The sequence below is a fragment of the Castanea sativa genome, chromosome 12 (assembly GCF_040712315.1).
Source record: "Castanea sativa cultivar Marrone di Chiusa Pesio chromosome 12, ASM4071231v1".
Lineage (NCBI taxonomy): Eukaryota > Viridiplantae > Streptophyta > Magnoliopsida > Fagales > Fagaceae > Castanea > Castanea sativa.
Window position 1 is genome coordinate 38434381 of NC_134024.1, and position 16598 is coordinate 38450978.

A 16598-nucleotide genomic window follows, 5' to 3' on the forward strand; every position below is an offset into this window, starting at 1 on the left:
TAGATTTTGTGATTTAGATGATGTCATTTGCCCTCTTTGCAAGGATGATGAAGAATCAAGCCTCCATCTTTTTATCTCTTGCCCCTTTGCAAGTGCTGTTTGGTTTAACTCCCAATGGGGATTGAGGTTAGAAAATCTGAATTTAAACTCCCCCTCTCATCTCATTGGTGTCTTCCTTAATCCTCCCGCTGAAGCTAATATTGAAGGAATTAAGAGGGGAGAATTCTTATTGTTTGGGGCTGTTATTTGTGAAGCCATTTGGAGAGCTAGAAACCAAGTTATCCTTGAAGGCAAAGAAACTAATCCAATTGAACTCTGCCAGAAAGTTGAAAAGACTATAGCTGAGCACAGAATGTCCATAGCAACCCATTTGGGCTTCCAATTGCCGAAACCAGTTCAAAGGTGGATGAAACCACCTAGAGATTCAATTAAGATAAATGTTGATGCTGCTTTCAAGGATGGTAACTCTTCCATTGCAGTTGTGGCTAGAAATTGGAGAGGGGAAGTGGTTTTTGCTTGTGCTAAGAGAGTTTATTCCAACCTCCCTATTCAGGCAGAAGCAGAAGCCATTAAATGGGCCTTATGCTTAGCTAAAAATTTAGAAGCAGCTGCTATGATTGTGGAGAGTTGACTCCAAGGACTGTGTTGATGCCCTTGCACCTTCCGGCAAATTAGTTCCCTGGAGAATTAGAGGCATTTGTAGTGAAATTCTCAACTTGATTCTGGTTATTCCTGGCTGTTATGTGTCCTGGATCCCTAGGGTGGCAAATAAAGCAGCCCATTCTCTAGCTAAGTGGTCCTTTTTGAACAAAGTTTTTGGGTCTTTTGATGTTGGTTTCGGCCCTCCTTGTTTTGAGAGTATTATTATGGATGAGGCTCTTGTTTCCTCTTTGTAGTTCTTTTTTGTTTTGTGAATAAAATTTCTGGTTCATCAAAAAATAGCATAAGATAATCTTGCACCCAACATGTACAGTGTGATGTGTTTAAGCGAACTTTTCTCCATGCAATATCATCACGAAATATCCTAACCTACTTGGACATGTCTCTATAGCCATAGAGATTCAAATTGCACAGCCAGCAATTTTGCAGAGGGGCTAGAGCTTTAAGAACTAAGAACATCATTAGTGTGCAACTTATGAATTATGAAACTTAAGAATCAGCTCCAGATCAACAGACAACAGATGTGTTGGGATAATACACAAAGTAATGAAGGAAGAAGAAGAATAACACAAAGACAAATATAAATGGATAACTTAGAGGCACAAAATTGTTATCTTTAGACAATATTTGCCTTCCCCCCTCCCCCCACACTCTTGTTGCTAAAAGGTTATTGCAAACTTGTCCCCATGATACAACCAAGTTGTTGGGTTTTACAAATAGCAATTTTGGAGAATGACCATAGAATTTCTTGTGTTTCTCTATAGCAATTCTAGAAAATGACCACAGGATTTCAAGTGAACATAAGCCTCTATTTATACCTATAGGATTATATTTTATCAGAAGATACGTATGGAGAGTCAAAATGTTTCATAAAATCATTCACAAGGCTTGAAACTTCTTCAAACATTCAGAACAGTAACAAATTTTTTTTGCAAAAAGCTCAATTTTACGAGTTTCGATCGGTTAAGAGTTACTTTTGATCGATGGAATGCTCTTTTCGATCGATCGACCAAGAATTGATTAACGATCGAATTATCCAGAGACTCCAGGATAGATTTCCTTACCATTTTGATCGATCAAGCAAAAGTTTCAACTGATCGAAAATACTGAATGTCAAATTTTCACTTAGAAAATTCCAAAACTTGAATTTTCACTTTATCGACTTTAAGAAACAATATTCTGCAAACTTAAATATCATTATGACAACATATTCATGTATATACCTATATATACAACATGGAGTTGTGTCAAAACTCATCATAAACTAGACAATATACATATACATATATACATACAAATATATATATATATATATATATATATATATATATATATATATATATATATATATATATATATATGTGCTGGAGTAGTAAAGTATTGTAACACAAATAACTTTTTTTTTTGAAGGTTACAATTTTCTCACTAAAAAATTTAAATGCATCAAACTTGTCTTTGCATTTATCTGCAGTTAATTTATTTCAGGTCGCATCTGTGTTTTAATATGCTATATCAATACTCTGTCTGATATCTATTAAATTTCTCGAATTACAGATGGACCGAAGACTGAAAGCAATATTTTCTAAAATTTCAGAATTGAGACCACAACTTACAAAAATAAAACTTCAAACCAAATTTCAAGGATGAAATATGTAGTAGTGTAATTTAGGCTAAGATTACTGCATCCGGGTAAAGTTACAATTAAACCTCTTAATCCCTATATTAAAACTCTGAAATGATCATTAATCACTCCTTACTATTTACTGTATGCATTGATGGGAAATTAACATAAAGTTGATAATATGATGAAACCTCTGCTTTACAAATAATCACAAACAGATTCAAAATTGCAAAAAGTAAAATGTCCTAAAAAAAACATATAAGCAGCGACTATGTCTTTGTTTTGGTCCTAAACAAGGATATGGGCTGATAAAACTTGACGATAAGCTCTACATTGGGTTCATGACAAGCCCTGAGAAGGGTTCATACCAGTAGTCTTCCTGACTTAAGGTGGGCAGTGTTCTTCTAAGCTGCATTCTCTGTGCTTTAGACATTACCGTAATTATATTGACAGATCATTACCTCTTTCATGATTGAGATCTCCACTCATTCTTCCATGAATTTTTTGTAGCTTGTGCAGATGAATCACTAGAACCCTCATTGCCATTCTATGGCTTCAAAAGGAAAGGATCCCACCAATAAGGCCCCACTTCATGCTGCCCCCCTTCCAACAGAGCATATTTCCAACTTTTCTCCTCAATAAAATATCATCTGTACTACCTTCAATGATGTCCCTTCTCAACTTGGTAATTTTGTCAATGACTGTTGTACAGAAACATCAAATGCATTATGCATCTATAAGAGTCTCCAATTTAGAGCGAGGATCTGCATACACCTGCCGCGGAAAGACATATAACCTCCTCCCTCATGATTTTTTACCTGCTAAAGAGAAATTTGAAGAAGCCTTTACTCTATGCTAACATTCCTCTGACGGATGTAATCCTCTGGAATGAACACCGAATACTTTGTATAATTCTTTGGAAGAGGCTAAGTCTATTGTGTTGAAGAAGACAGATAAGCAACCAGCTAACATGGAGACAAGACTTAAAAGCTGATCTTCTAGTGTATGATTCAGCCTGAGGTTGCAGGCAGAAGAAAGGAGCTCAGTATGATCAGCATATACTGCTTGGAGAATGACACTCCCTCTCCCCAAAATCACGTTCCAACAGCTTGCAGCCATTGGAGTTCTTGCATCGATTAACAAGTTGCTCTCTAATTGACTTGGCACTGGCAGGACTCAAGGCACCAACAAACGAGAAGAGCCACTTCCTTTCTAATTCCGGTCTTGCCAAATGAACACATTAACATCCTTTGCCAAATGTAAGTATGTGGGATATGGAATACCAAAATCAGTAGCATCCATGGATTAAATTCAACCACAAGCATGGACATATTCTTTGCAGAAGGCAAGAACAGAAGTCTGTTGCCCAAGGATTAATACCAATGGATTCTATCGGATAAAGTAACTCAAAACAAGGGAAAATTGATTTATAATGTGAACTATATAGCTTATAACCATTTCATCCCACTACTTGACCGATACATATTTTGTTTTGTAGTCATTTTTGAAAGATCCAATTTTTCCTTGTATAGCTTCAACAGGTCAGACACTTCCTCCCTATATGGTGTCACGAACTTCTGCAGGAATGACTTCTCTGAAGACTGAAACACTGTAGGAAAGTATATATTCTTCTTCACCACCAAACCTTTTGATAGCAAAACTTCAATGACCGAAGCCCTAGGAATAAGTCGTTTTTCCAAGCTATTAGAAACGAGTTGTGGGCGTTTGACAATAAGGGAAGCCTCCAAACCCATCTTGTTGACTAAAAAATCCATTATCCGCATGATCTTATCCTCAGATGCTAGAATACAGTGGGGGCTCGTTCTAAATGCTATGAGAATCTCTTCCTCAGACAAACCCCACCTCTTATAAGCATTTACCTTCCTCTCCCATTTGGATTTATTCACTCCCACCATTGCATAAACAGCATGAACGAAACGAAACTTCAAAGGATTGAATCCTATTTCCTTTACTTTCTCTAAAATTTCTTTCAATCGATATGACACAATAACTCTAGGATTCTGTTTAAGTAAGGCCTGTATATTCCATTCAGGAACTCCATTTTCTCGCAGAAGATTGACATTATGAACCACACATGTATCAAGTTTCGCGTTTAAAATAGCCGGACAACGTTTAATAGCTATGCTACTGTTCTGAACGGTTCCAAGCCAATTCGTAAGGAAATCAAAAGAAGGGATTATGCGGTTTTTCAAGCTCCGTTTCAATATTTGTGGTTGTCTACATAAGACTGTAGCAATGTCAGAGCTTGTAAAGCCTTTGGATTGTAAAAACAGCAATTTGGGCAAAAGGGTCTTTTGAGGATCAGATACCAGAACTGGAGGGAGTCCAGTGATGATTTTTGAGACTGAAATTGTGAGAAACCATGTTTCTTGAAAAAGCTAACGACTAAGTCTGCTTTATCTGGGTTTTCGAAATTAACATATTTGGAGGCAGAAATAGCAGCTTCCAATGAGAACCCACATGATTTTATGAGGTATGAGAGTGTGAATGAGTGTTGGTTTGAATTTGAAGTGCTTGAAATTGAAATGCATCTAACTAATAACGCTACGTGGGTACAACTAATGGTACAACTAGTTCCATGGATAATAGCTCTATAGAGAAAATTAAACATATTAAGCTGTGCTGAAATGAAAGAAATTACTCACTTTTTAAAGAGAATCTCAGCTGTGAACATGAGCAAGATGCTGAAAATCTCGGGCTCGCCTTTGGAGTTCTCTTTCACTCTAGACCCTCCTTTTTGACGAAAATAGAAAATTAGCTATTACTTTCCAACTATATAGTTAGTAATTACTGTTTACAAACTATATTTTTTACTAACATCTCGAGTCTAAAAGACTCGATTTTGGGCCTATAAATCGAGTCTTTGAGGGTCGATTTCTATGGTCTAATTCCGTCTGATGTGGCATATTTTCCACGTGGCATCTAGTTGGAAATCGAGTCTCTAAGACTCGATTTATATCTTATATCTATTCTTCTTTTCTCCTTATTTTTTCTGCGTTTCACATCTGGTCATCATGTCTCTCTTCTCACTATCTCTCCATCTGCTTCTTTCTTCCTCGCTACTCTCCATCTGCTTCTTTCTTCCTCCTCCACGTTGATCTGCACAAGCCCAGCCGCCGCCGACCCACGCTGACCCAGGCCGCCGCGCCCCAGGTTCGTGCGACCCAGGTCCGTGCGACCCAGGCCGCGCAACCCAGGTCGCGAGACCCAGGCTGCTACACGCCCAGGTCGCGAGACCTAGGCCGCTGCGCGCCTAGGTCGCGCGACCCAGGCAGCCATGGATTTGGGGGCATTAGTTTTTTTTTTTTTTTTTTTTTTTTGTGCGTGCTGGGTTCTGCTCAGTCGTGATCTTCCCATGGTGGTGGATGGAATTTGATGGTTGTTGTGTATTTCAGGGAACGAATGGTAAAAGACTTAGATTTATTTTTTTTTGGGTTTGCAAATCGAGTCTTAGAGACTCGATTTCCAGGTAGATTCCACGTGGAAAAAATGTCATATTAGACATTAAAAATCGACCCTCAAAAACTCGATTTTTAGGCCCAAAATCGAGCCTTTAAGACTCGAGATGCTAGTAAAAAATATAGTTTGTAAACAGTAACTGCTAACTATATAGTTGGAAAGTAATGGCTAATTTGCCATTTTCGCCCTCCTTTCTGCTCGGGTGCACCATTTTGATATCTTCTTCTATTCCATTTGTTGGCCACCTTCAGTCAAGTTTTGTAGGATTTTTTTTTCAAAATAACACTGAATCTCAAACAATTTAGTTAGTTAGCACGTTTTCAAAACAATTTAGCACAATGGAGTTGATTTTGTTGTGGTAAATCGAGTGTGAGGAACTCGTTTTCACTGAGATGTCCAACCAAACATCATCAAACCCCTTTCTAGAGAAGAAAATGAATTACACAAAGTAGAATGAATGACCCATTAAGGAATTAGAGGAAAAAGGAGCTTTGTTGCCGCAGCTGGAACCTTCGACGTCGCTACCTAGGTTTAGTTTGAGCTGAACGGTTTGGATTAGGGAGATCTTCGTGTTTCTTGTTTGGTTTCTTTGGATCTTCGTGTTTCTTGTTTGTCTTTCTTCTTCGTTGGTCTAGGTTTCTGGGTTCCTCCTTCTGGTTCTTTGTGTAGGTTTTCTCATTGTGGCTTCGTTTGATCTCTTTATGGAACTCGAGTCTGTAATGGTTGATTTCCACGCATAGAACTCGAGTCTATAATGCTCGATTTAGCGCTACAAAATTGAGTTCCTTACTCTCGAGATGTTAGTTTGCTAAATAGTTTTGAAAACGTGCTAACTAACGAAATTGTTTGAGTTTTAGTGTTATTTTGAAATAAAAAAATCTAGTTTTGTAGGGACAAACAATCATTGGGTTACAGTGGAGCTATAATCTATCTGCTAGCCTTTAAGGGTTTAATGTTATAATTTTCCTAAAATGGATTTAGTGTTACAATTTTTCCAAAATTCTAATTCAAGTTTTACATGTTTGTCCAATAATATTGGATTTATGAATATTGCTGTTACATTTTTCATTTGAATTCTAACAATGTAAGAGCAATCTGTCTATTTTACAAGAAAAAACCTACTTTATCTATTTTACACATCTATTTTTACAAAACACTCACACCAGTTTATCTATTCTACCATCTATTTTGTTTCAATAATCATATTTCTTTAATTTATTATTATATCCAACAAACAAATCCCCACATGGCCAACCCACCTTTTTCTTTCTTTTTCTCACGCCAACCATCTTTCTTTTTCTTTGAACCATCTTAGGCCTCTTTTTCTCCTTTTCCTTCTTCCTTCTACTCTTTATTCTTTCTTCTTTATTCTTTAGCTTGAGCTTTTTTCTCTGAACAAGCTTTTCGGAATGATGCCAGTAACTACAAGATTTCTCAAACTCAATGGTTGAGGCTAGGGCAAGGGTGATTTTGTGGTTTTGTTGTGAGAAGAAGTCAGAGGGGAAGAGCAAGATGAAGGGGGAGAAGAAGACAATGATCTCCTCCACAAGCACCAATCTCTTCCACAAGCATCGATCCATTGATCCAGTCAACCCAGAAACACTGATCTCCACCACCGATCCACCAATCCACCGATCCACTTTCGTTGACCCACAAATCCATCGATCCATTGCATCATATATGTGACGCCGCCAATCCATAAGCTATTTGTTGATTTGTCTATGTGGGTGTGTTTTTGTGTTGGATTGTCCTTATGGGTGTGTTGGTCTGCAACAAAGGAGCAAGAATATGAGGGAGAAGAGAAAAGCCTAAGTTCATTTCAGAGTTTGTTTCAGACGAAGAAGAGAGAGAAAAAGAGAGCCAAATTGGGAAATTAATAAAATAATAATATGCAAAGCTACAGTAACCGTGCATATATGCACAGTCACTGTAGCAATTGTGCATTTATGCACAATTTTACACTCACTGATGTGAGTGTTTTTTTGGTCAAAAGGTGTAAAATCACATACTTTTTGTATTTTGCAAGATTATGCAATCACTGATGTAGTTGCTCTTACACCCACGTAGAGTTAAAGTTCTCTAAAAAAATAACTACAAAGCCTTAAACGTTTTCTCGTTCAAAATTTTCAGAGAAATGCTATGTTTATGCCTACAATATTTTTATAACAAATTTTATGTGTCAGTTTATTACTTGCTATTTCTAGTGGGTAAGAAAGTAATTTCAGTTGTGAATTCAAATTAAAAACCTATAACAACTTACCAACTAAAATTTGTTGTGAAAATGTTGTGGACGTAGCACTTCTCAATTTTTAATATCACATTTTTTTTGAGATAGACTCCATGTTTAATACCCACAATCATATGTAATTTCTTAAGTAAAATACTATTTTGGTCTTTAAACTTTACCAAAAATATGTTTTTTCAATAGTTTAGGTGGGAAAAAAAGATAATTCTTAAAGTTTAAGGACAGAAAGTAAATATTTCCAATGATTTAGGGACGAAAGATGAATTTTTTAATAGTTTAAAGACGAAACACAAATTTTTTAAAGCTTAGGGATGAAAAACAAACTTTTAATTAAGTTTAGAGGCTAAATTAGTATTTTAGCTTGAGTTATTTTATTTTTTTCAAATTTCAGTTTTCTATTCCTCCCCAATCCTCCCTACCCTCATTTCCCTCCTCCAACTCCCCAAACCTCCCCACAAAATTTTTACCAAAGGCCTTTCTGATGGTAACACAATCTTGCCCATTTGAAAAAAGAACATTTCATTTGATAGTCATAGTATTGCAGAGAAATACAAATGTTTTATTTTATTGAAAAACAATGAAGGAGCCTCTGAACGCTCCTTAAATTCAAAAGACTAAGGGGTTTTTTGAATTTAGTGTTTTCAATAACTTATCACTTTATTTTCATCACTTATCACTCAAAATATGTGAGTCCTATGCAGGTCTTGTTTTCATTTTCTGTTTCCATTACTCATATCTTACATTTTTGAATTATGAGTTAGTAAATTCAGAAACAAAAAATTGTTGTTTTTGAGTTATAAAAACATAGTTATGGTGGCATATTGGTAAATTCACTTATATATTGGGCCCCACGGTCAGAGTGTTATCACATCAATCCTCAGCCTTCACTGCCCACCAACGGTAATAATTTTTCAGCTTCACACTTTACTAAATTTTTGTTCACACTCTACATCAGACTTCACTTCTTTTTCTTCACCTCCTAAGCACCAAAGGCACCACTCCATTCCCACTAAGATGCTCCCTCCCAATCCAGTCTAAGTCTCCATCTACTTGTGAATCTTGTTGCTGATTGAGTTCTCCATCTAACCGGCTCTATTGTTTTGCATAAAGCTCAAGCCGTGATTGCCACCTGTGAGCGGGAAGAGAAGGACGGACTTGCCATAATAAAGTAAACATCTTACAAACATCCATAGTAAAGTAAACATCCTACAAAGCTAATTGATACGAAACAAGTAGTGAAATTCAACTCAATAATTAACTAAAATTTTTAGCTATATTCTCACCCTGTTTTTTCCTTAGCAACAACACCCACGTGGGAAATTCCAAACTCTACCTGATAGTCCATTCCCACAGAAAACCCCAACTAAACCCTTAAAATTTGAAACCAATACCACATCTTAATAAAAACCAATGTATACTGTGATCCGTTCCTCATTTCCCTAATCATTATAGACACAACAACAACAACAAGAAGGAAATAAGGGTAATGCAAATAAAAGAGAAGGAGTAAGGGTAATGCAAACTGTAAGGTTGAATTTATTCAACTATTTGTTGGTTTTATTCCGTACCAAATTTGATTGTAATTCAGCAATTAAATACCTTGTATTTAGGTGAGAATCATGTAAGGGTTGTGTGTGAGAGAGTATGAAGAATTTAAGTGTGTGTGCAATCAAGAAGTTTCTCACGACTGGATCTCGCGAGTGGCTCACAAGTGGTGACTCGCCAGAAATGTCACACGTGTGAAGCATGTAAAAAGCTGAAGGGTCATGATAGCTGGAGCACTACAGAACAAAAAGTATAGTATAGCCAGTCAGTTATTTTGCGATTGAAACTAGTGACAAGTTCCATTCGCGAGTCAAGTCACTAGAACCCCTTGTTATGCAAAAAAATGACTTCTCACATTCCTTCTCATACCCTACTATAAATACCCTTATACTCACGAAATGTGGAGAGCTTCTAGAGAGAATTTTAAGAGAGAAACTCTAGAGAAAATCAAGATTGACTCATCCACAGTCTTATACCTTTGATTCTCAAATTCATCTACTTTCACCCTCTCCATTGACGTATCCTTGAGAATACCTTTGGCCAAATCCTGATCTCACTATACCCATATCAGTGAGAATGTTATTTGGTGCTTGGGAAGTAGTTCAGAGAGGACCAATTCATTTGGTTGATGCAATGGGCCTATTGCGGATTTAGTGAGCTAGAGAAGATAAGGTTAGGCTTAACCCTGTTGGAGCAAGAAGCTTGGAGGGCTTAAGTGCATTAGGTAGATTAGGCTTGGAGGGTCTATTGTTATTCGTGTATCCCAACTTTATTCTTTAGTGGATCATTTTACCGCTTGGAGGGCGGCGGAGAAGTTCTTTGGTTTCCTCTTCGATAATGCGTGTCGGTGTTATCCTTGTGTTTACATCTCTCTTCCTTACTCTTTAACCATTAATTGTTACTATGCTTATGATTAATTATGTGTTAAAGCAGTTTGCCAAATTGGGTATTGCTTATATTTCATATTCTACACATATATTGTTTGAATATAAGCTTGCTTTGGTTATTTTGAAATTGGGGGTCTAAACATTCACTAGTGTTTTACACACCAAGTGAACTTTCACAAACAAAAGAGAAGGAATCTGCGGGTAGCAATTATGTGGGCACCACACAATGCCCAGTGCATGGGTCCCACAAAAGGTGAGTTTTTTTAGTTTTTGGAATGGAAACTGAATTGGGTTTAGGTGCCAAACAACGCTGGGGTATCTTTTGGGGATTTTTAAGTTATAAGAAATGAGTTATAGGATGATGAGTGACGAGTGATGATATTTAAGTGATGAGTGATGAGTGACAAATAACTCACCACCCTAACAAGGCCTAAGCAGTTACGTTTGCAAATTGTTCAAAAATGTTTAGCTTTTTTCTATTTGTCGTATTATTATTATTATTATTATTATTATTATTATTATTATTATTATTATTGGCAAATAATCTAACTTTTATTTTTTTTTATATATAAAAAACTAGCTTTTAAATTTTTTTAAAACATTTAAAATAAAACTTTACCAAAAGTTATATCTCTTTATAAATGCTATGCAAATAAGTTACCAGAAATAAGTTATTCTAAAATGAATAGTACTAACTTACAATTCATAAGGTAAGGGTTGACAATGGGTATGAGCTGTTTCATTTTTACTTTTTTTATTTTTATTTTATAAGCTTCAATATTTATAAGTCAATGATGGAAAACCCCAACTCATGGTCTTACCCATGGGCAATACCCATTTTATCTTTAGCGGGTTAGACTACAGGACTGGGCCTAATTCTCTTTTAATGAGCTACCCATGAGCTTTAATGGGCTTTTGATGACCTTATAAATTAAATAAAAAATATTTATAATTATATTATATTGAAAAACACAAATTTTCAGGTTGAACTATTAAATATACTTAAAGGTCATTGATTAACTTGTATTTATTGGAATAAATAAGTACATTGGTATTAGGGTGAGAATAGTTGCATCACTACAAAATATATATGTACTTCCTAATAGGTTGGCACCAACACTCTTGTCTGTCATTTGCAATTTTCAATCCATGCGTATTTGAGTATCAAATAATTTTATCTTAATATAATGAAATAACTTGTTACATAAATTTCGCAACTAATGTTAATTGTTATCTTCAAAGTGGTGGACTGTTCGGTATCCTTTGTATTTGATACTTATATTTGTATAAATACAATTAACTAAAAATATAAAATTATTATTCTAAAAAATATAACTATAAGAAAGAGAAAAAATAATGAGAGATAATAATAGTTTAGAGAGCTTGGGATTGAGTTTGAATTTGAGAGATTTTTGGTGAGAGAAATGAAAGAAATATGACAGTATTAATAAATTTTAGGATACTTAAAAGAAAAAAAAAAAAAAAAAGGCATGATTACTGTTGGACCTCTAACCATAATGGCTAGTTTGGATAGAGAGGGAGGAAGGGAGAGTAGAGTAGAGTAGAGTTAGCCGGAATTTGAATTTTTTTTACCACTAGAGCTACCCCTAGCCAATGGTAATCATGCCCTTTCCTTTTTCTTTTCTTTTTGTTTTTAAAGGAAAGAATTTCTTAGAAAGAATCACATCATTTTTTTAACTAAATGGTCAAAGAGTTCAAAACCTATTTAATTTTTTTTTTAAAGCTTTTAAATGGTTTTTTTTTTCTCTTTCTATCTTAATAAAAAAAGTTACTAGACTACTAGCAAAATATATATTTAGTATGCATGATTTAGTACAATCACTTAAGTATTCTAGTGGTTAGGCGTGTGGTATTAAATATTTACTCTCTCATGTCTCACATTCAACCCCTAACCTGCAACTGGGGGGCTACTAGGCTACCATGGGGTATTTGGTGACCCATAACCTAAGGTTTGGAATCATTTTGATTTTTGCCTCTAAAGTTTCAAAATTTTGATTCACTCCCCTAACGTTAGGGGGTCATTTTAAGTTTTTAACTAACAACCTCACTATCTGTTTTCTGTTAATTTGTTTGTTAAATGACCCCTCAACTTGCCATGTATGATGTATGCTGATTGATCCAATGAAATCATGACATGTGTTGTTCACGATTCCATGTCAAATAAATAGTGTAAAGCACTTTAAAGAAATATAATAAATTCTTTAAAATTCAACATTGCATAAATTAAAAACAAATTAAATTAAAGAAAACTTTTTTTATTTTTTTTTTATCTTCAACATTTACTGGGTATCCAAACAAAGAATATTCTCTCAACATCAATCCAACCCAGCACCAATCAAAATTATCCTCACCTTCCTATCCAAGTTAAGAGCTATAGACTAGAGTTGTTCTTAGGACAGAATAAGAGAAACCCATAAAACTACAAATTCTTCTAATTGTAACTTGACCCATGAAACATAAGTTTCTTAACTAAAAATTGTGTTTACGTAATTTTCATAATAAACTTAAGAAAACGTATGAATAAACTTGAGCTTATTTAGGAAACTTAATGAAAGTATAATTGGGGTAACTATGTGTCAAATAAGAGTGAAAAGTAATATTAACAGTTTTCAAGAGCTCTTTCTGGAGTTTTTGGACTCTTGATTTGTGTGGTTACTTAACTCAATAGCTAGTGCTAATTGAAATGCTTGACCATTTGGATTGGGATCACCAGATTCTCTAGTAGGCATTCCGGATTCTTCTGAGAAAGAAAAGTGGGATTTCGTGTGGACTAAAAATCTTGATGAATTTTGTGGGCAGTTAGTGTTTGTTGAGGCACCACTTGTTCCAATAACGTGATCACTGTCTATGCCATTTTGAGGTGCACTCTTCCTAAAAGCATGCGAGCTGAGGCCTCTTCTGTCAAAGATTCTTAAGGTATGATAAATTTTTCTCCATATTGAGCTTTCTGAGTTAAAGTGAATCAAGATTTGTTGTCTCTCCTTGTAAAGGAACATAGAAACAGAGATGATGAGAGCAGACAAGGAAGCGATCCCTGCAATGAGGAACAGGCCCGAAAAGCTTGCAAAACTGAGGCTACCAGAAGAATCTTGGGTGTTTGAAGCTGGACAATTGGTTTGTTCCCCTAGCCATGCGTTTTCAATCTCTTTCATCTTCTCTCCTTCAGTTACATTTAAGATTGCTCTTGAAACATCAGATACTAGAGAAAGACCTATGACACATTAAAATAAAAGAAAACTACATGAGCAACTACACACCTAAATAAACACACACACACGAGAGAGAGAGAGAGAGAGCTTACAAAGCCTAACCCATCAGTTTTATATATTGATCCAACTATAGTATATTTGGAGCAATATTTTCGTTGAAAAAGCTTCAGGCAAGGGGTGTTATCAAAAGCAGCAGCTATACCACCATTTGCACTTCCTTTTGATAAAAGTTCAACACATTCTTCTATAGATTTATATGCCTTCAGCTTATTTTCATCAAAATTCATTTCTTTTAGGATTCCCAAAACAAAAGAAGCTTCATGGTAGCCGACATACGCCCCACTCTTGATAAGCTGGTGGACATCAGTAACAGTTGGTTGAAGTTGTTGAACTGTTAAGAGTGACACCAAACTCGCTGTGTAACTTAGAGTGAGAATGAGCACCACAAAAACCCATATGATCACCACAAACCTAGCAAAGTTGCTTACCAATGCCTCCCCTACAAATTATATTCAAATGGGTTTTGGAAAAGAAAATAATTGCATCATATATGTGAAAAGTTAATATGAGATTGAGATGTTATCCAAGTATAGCATTAGTCTATGGGAAATGTTAACACTATTACTGTTTTATTATAAAAATCTTACAAACTAATGTAACATTGAATGTGATTACTGCCTCTTCGATAACATAATAAATAAATATTTGAATCGCTTTTGTGATTAATGACATATCAATTTGTAATATTTATATAGTAGCATTTATACCATCACTAACATTCCTATTAGTCTGACTTGTTTTTATGCATGATAAAAGAGAATTTAAGGAATCTTAGACAGTAATATTATAGTTTCAAACAATTTTTTGGCATAGTAGATAGGCATGCAGGATGGACAAATAGTTTACCACTTGATTGTTTCTGAAGTATGGATATTCCTTACTTTCTGGTTTCTATGAAAGGAGTTTCTAAAGCTGTAATTAGCCTACAAGAGGTGAATATATGTAGCTGATGCATTTTGTATGGTCCTTGTCCCAAGTATTTGAACTATTCATTAGTATTATAATAAATTCGAAAATGGTGAAGGAAACTCACTCTGCGCAAAAATCATGGTTGAGGAGTACCACAAGCTCGTTCCAATCTCATGCAATGGAGGCCCGCGGAATTCGTCATTTACTTGATGTTCAAGAACCCAAACTACAAAGCCAATGAAGACAAAGAAACGCCCACTTGTCATCCAAAGGTCCCAAGTTAAAGGCTTCAAGAACACCCATGCATGTTTCCTATTGTTGTCATTGATTGGCACTACCATTGTTACCCCAGATTCCGTGTATGGCAATGTGAAGTCGACATAGTTAGACCTGTTTGCAATAATAGTTGTATCTCCTACCACAGCATCAAAATTCTGTCGAAGTAAAATATTTATATCCATCAATTTCAGTACTAATTAAGCACCATTGTTTAGATATAGTAGAGAATAAACATGACTTCTAGATATATTGGACATATCTTTCTAGAAATGTACTTAGTATTATTCATGTATGAAATTAATTATATTCATGTATAGCATTAGGAGTTATACATGTAACAAATAATTGTTTATACCTATGTAATCTTCTCACTTGTTGTAAGAAAAAAAAAAATATTGAGTTCTTAAGTGTTTCTAAAACATTTGGAGTAGTCAAGTGTTTCTCATATCCCCTCTACGTACTTGTGTGTGCCTTCAAATTCCAATAAATTGGTATCAGAGCACCATATTTCTGGAAAATATAGCAATGAATGGGATGCACTTTTGGCAATTTAATACTCGGATCACAAGATGTTTGGTAGATAGTTGAGAAAGGATATATGGAGCCTGGAAATTAATGAAGCCACTTTGAATCCAACTCAGAAGGATTAACAAGCCGTAACTCATTTATCCATTACTAGATGATGCCATAGATGAGAAATTGGCAAATGCAATTAGTGTGGGAGATTCTCCAAACCTCTCACAAAGGCATCAATAAAGTGAATAAGACTCACCTTCTAACACAAATAGGAGAGTTTGAAGCGCTCTTCACATGAAGAAGCCTGAGTCAGTTTCGAACTACTTCACAAGAGTCTTGGTACGTAGTTACAAATCAAATGAGGAGAAACAATGAAGATGTCTGAGGTGTTCGTATCATTGAGAGGATTCTTACTCTTTGAAGCTAAAATTTGAACATGGTGTCGTGGGCATTGAAAAGTGAAAGAACTTGGACAATTTTGTTTGATGAACTCATGAGGTCATTGCAATCCCGTGAAGAACGGTTAACTAGAAGTACGATCAAGAGGAGATATTGAGAAAGTTTTGTCAGTTTTCTCTAACTGACAAAAGGACATGCTCCACATCAAAATGTAGTAACATGTAGCAGGGGCGGTTCCAGGATTCTACAATTGTCTTTTACGAGGTTTCATATTTTGAAACTGTTGCATGATAGATTCATTATCAATCCTATGAGTTATATCTTTTTCAATGTACACAGTCAAACAATCATTCAACCACTGATCCCCCATTCGATTGCGCAATTCATTCTTGATATATTTCATTGTTGAAAAACTTCTTTCCACTGTTGCAGTCGCAACAGGAAGGGTCAAAACTAACTTCACAAGCAAATATACCAATGGATATATGACATCCTTATTTGTTTCCACCATCTTTCTAGCAAGGTCCCCAATTCCTTTAAGCTCTAAAAACTTGTTATTGGAGCGCATATTAACAATGTAAGTCTGAAGCTGATTATCAAGTGCCAATACATCTGTCTCAGAAAAATCAGATGGATAGAACTTTGCAAGACGGGTCAATTTTTGTATATCAAAAGCCAAAAACGAATCACTTGGATTCAAGCAAGCCATACAAAGTAGCAACTCAGTAGTCACATCTGAAAAACGATTATTAAGCTCTTGAAGTTGC

At 35.5% G+C, this 16598-nt stretch overlaps 3 pseudogenes; all 3 read right to left on the reverse strand.

Annotated features, from left to right (window-relative positions):
• Positions 1-2598: 2598 nt before the first annotated feature.
• Positions 2599-3648, reverse strand: LOC142620638 (xyloglucan galactosyltransferase MUR3-like; annotated as a pseudogene).
• An 81-nt stretch (positions 3649-3729) lies between these two features.
• On the reverse strand, positions 3730-4913 carry LOC142620639 (uncharacterized; annotated as a pseudogene).
• An 8145-nt stretch (positions 4914-13058) lies between these two features.
• Positions 13059-16598, reverse strand: part of LOC142618304 (glutamate receptor 2.7-like) — a 33335-nt pseudogene continuing 29795 nt past the window's right edge.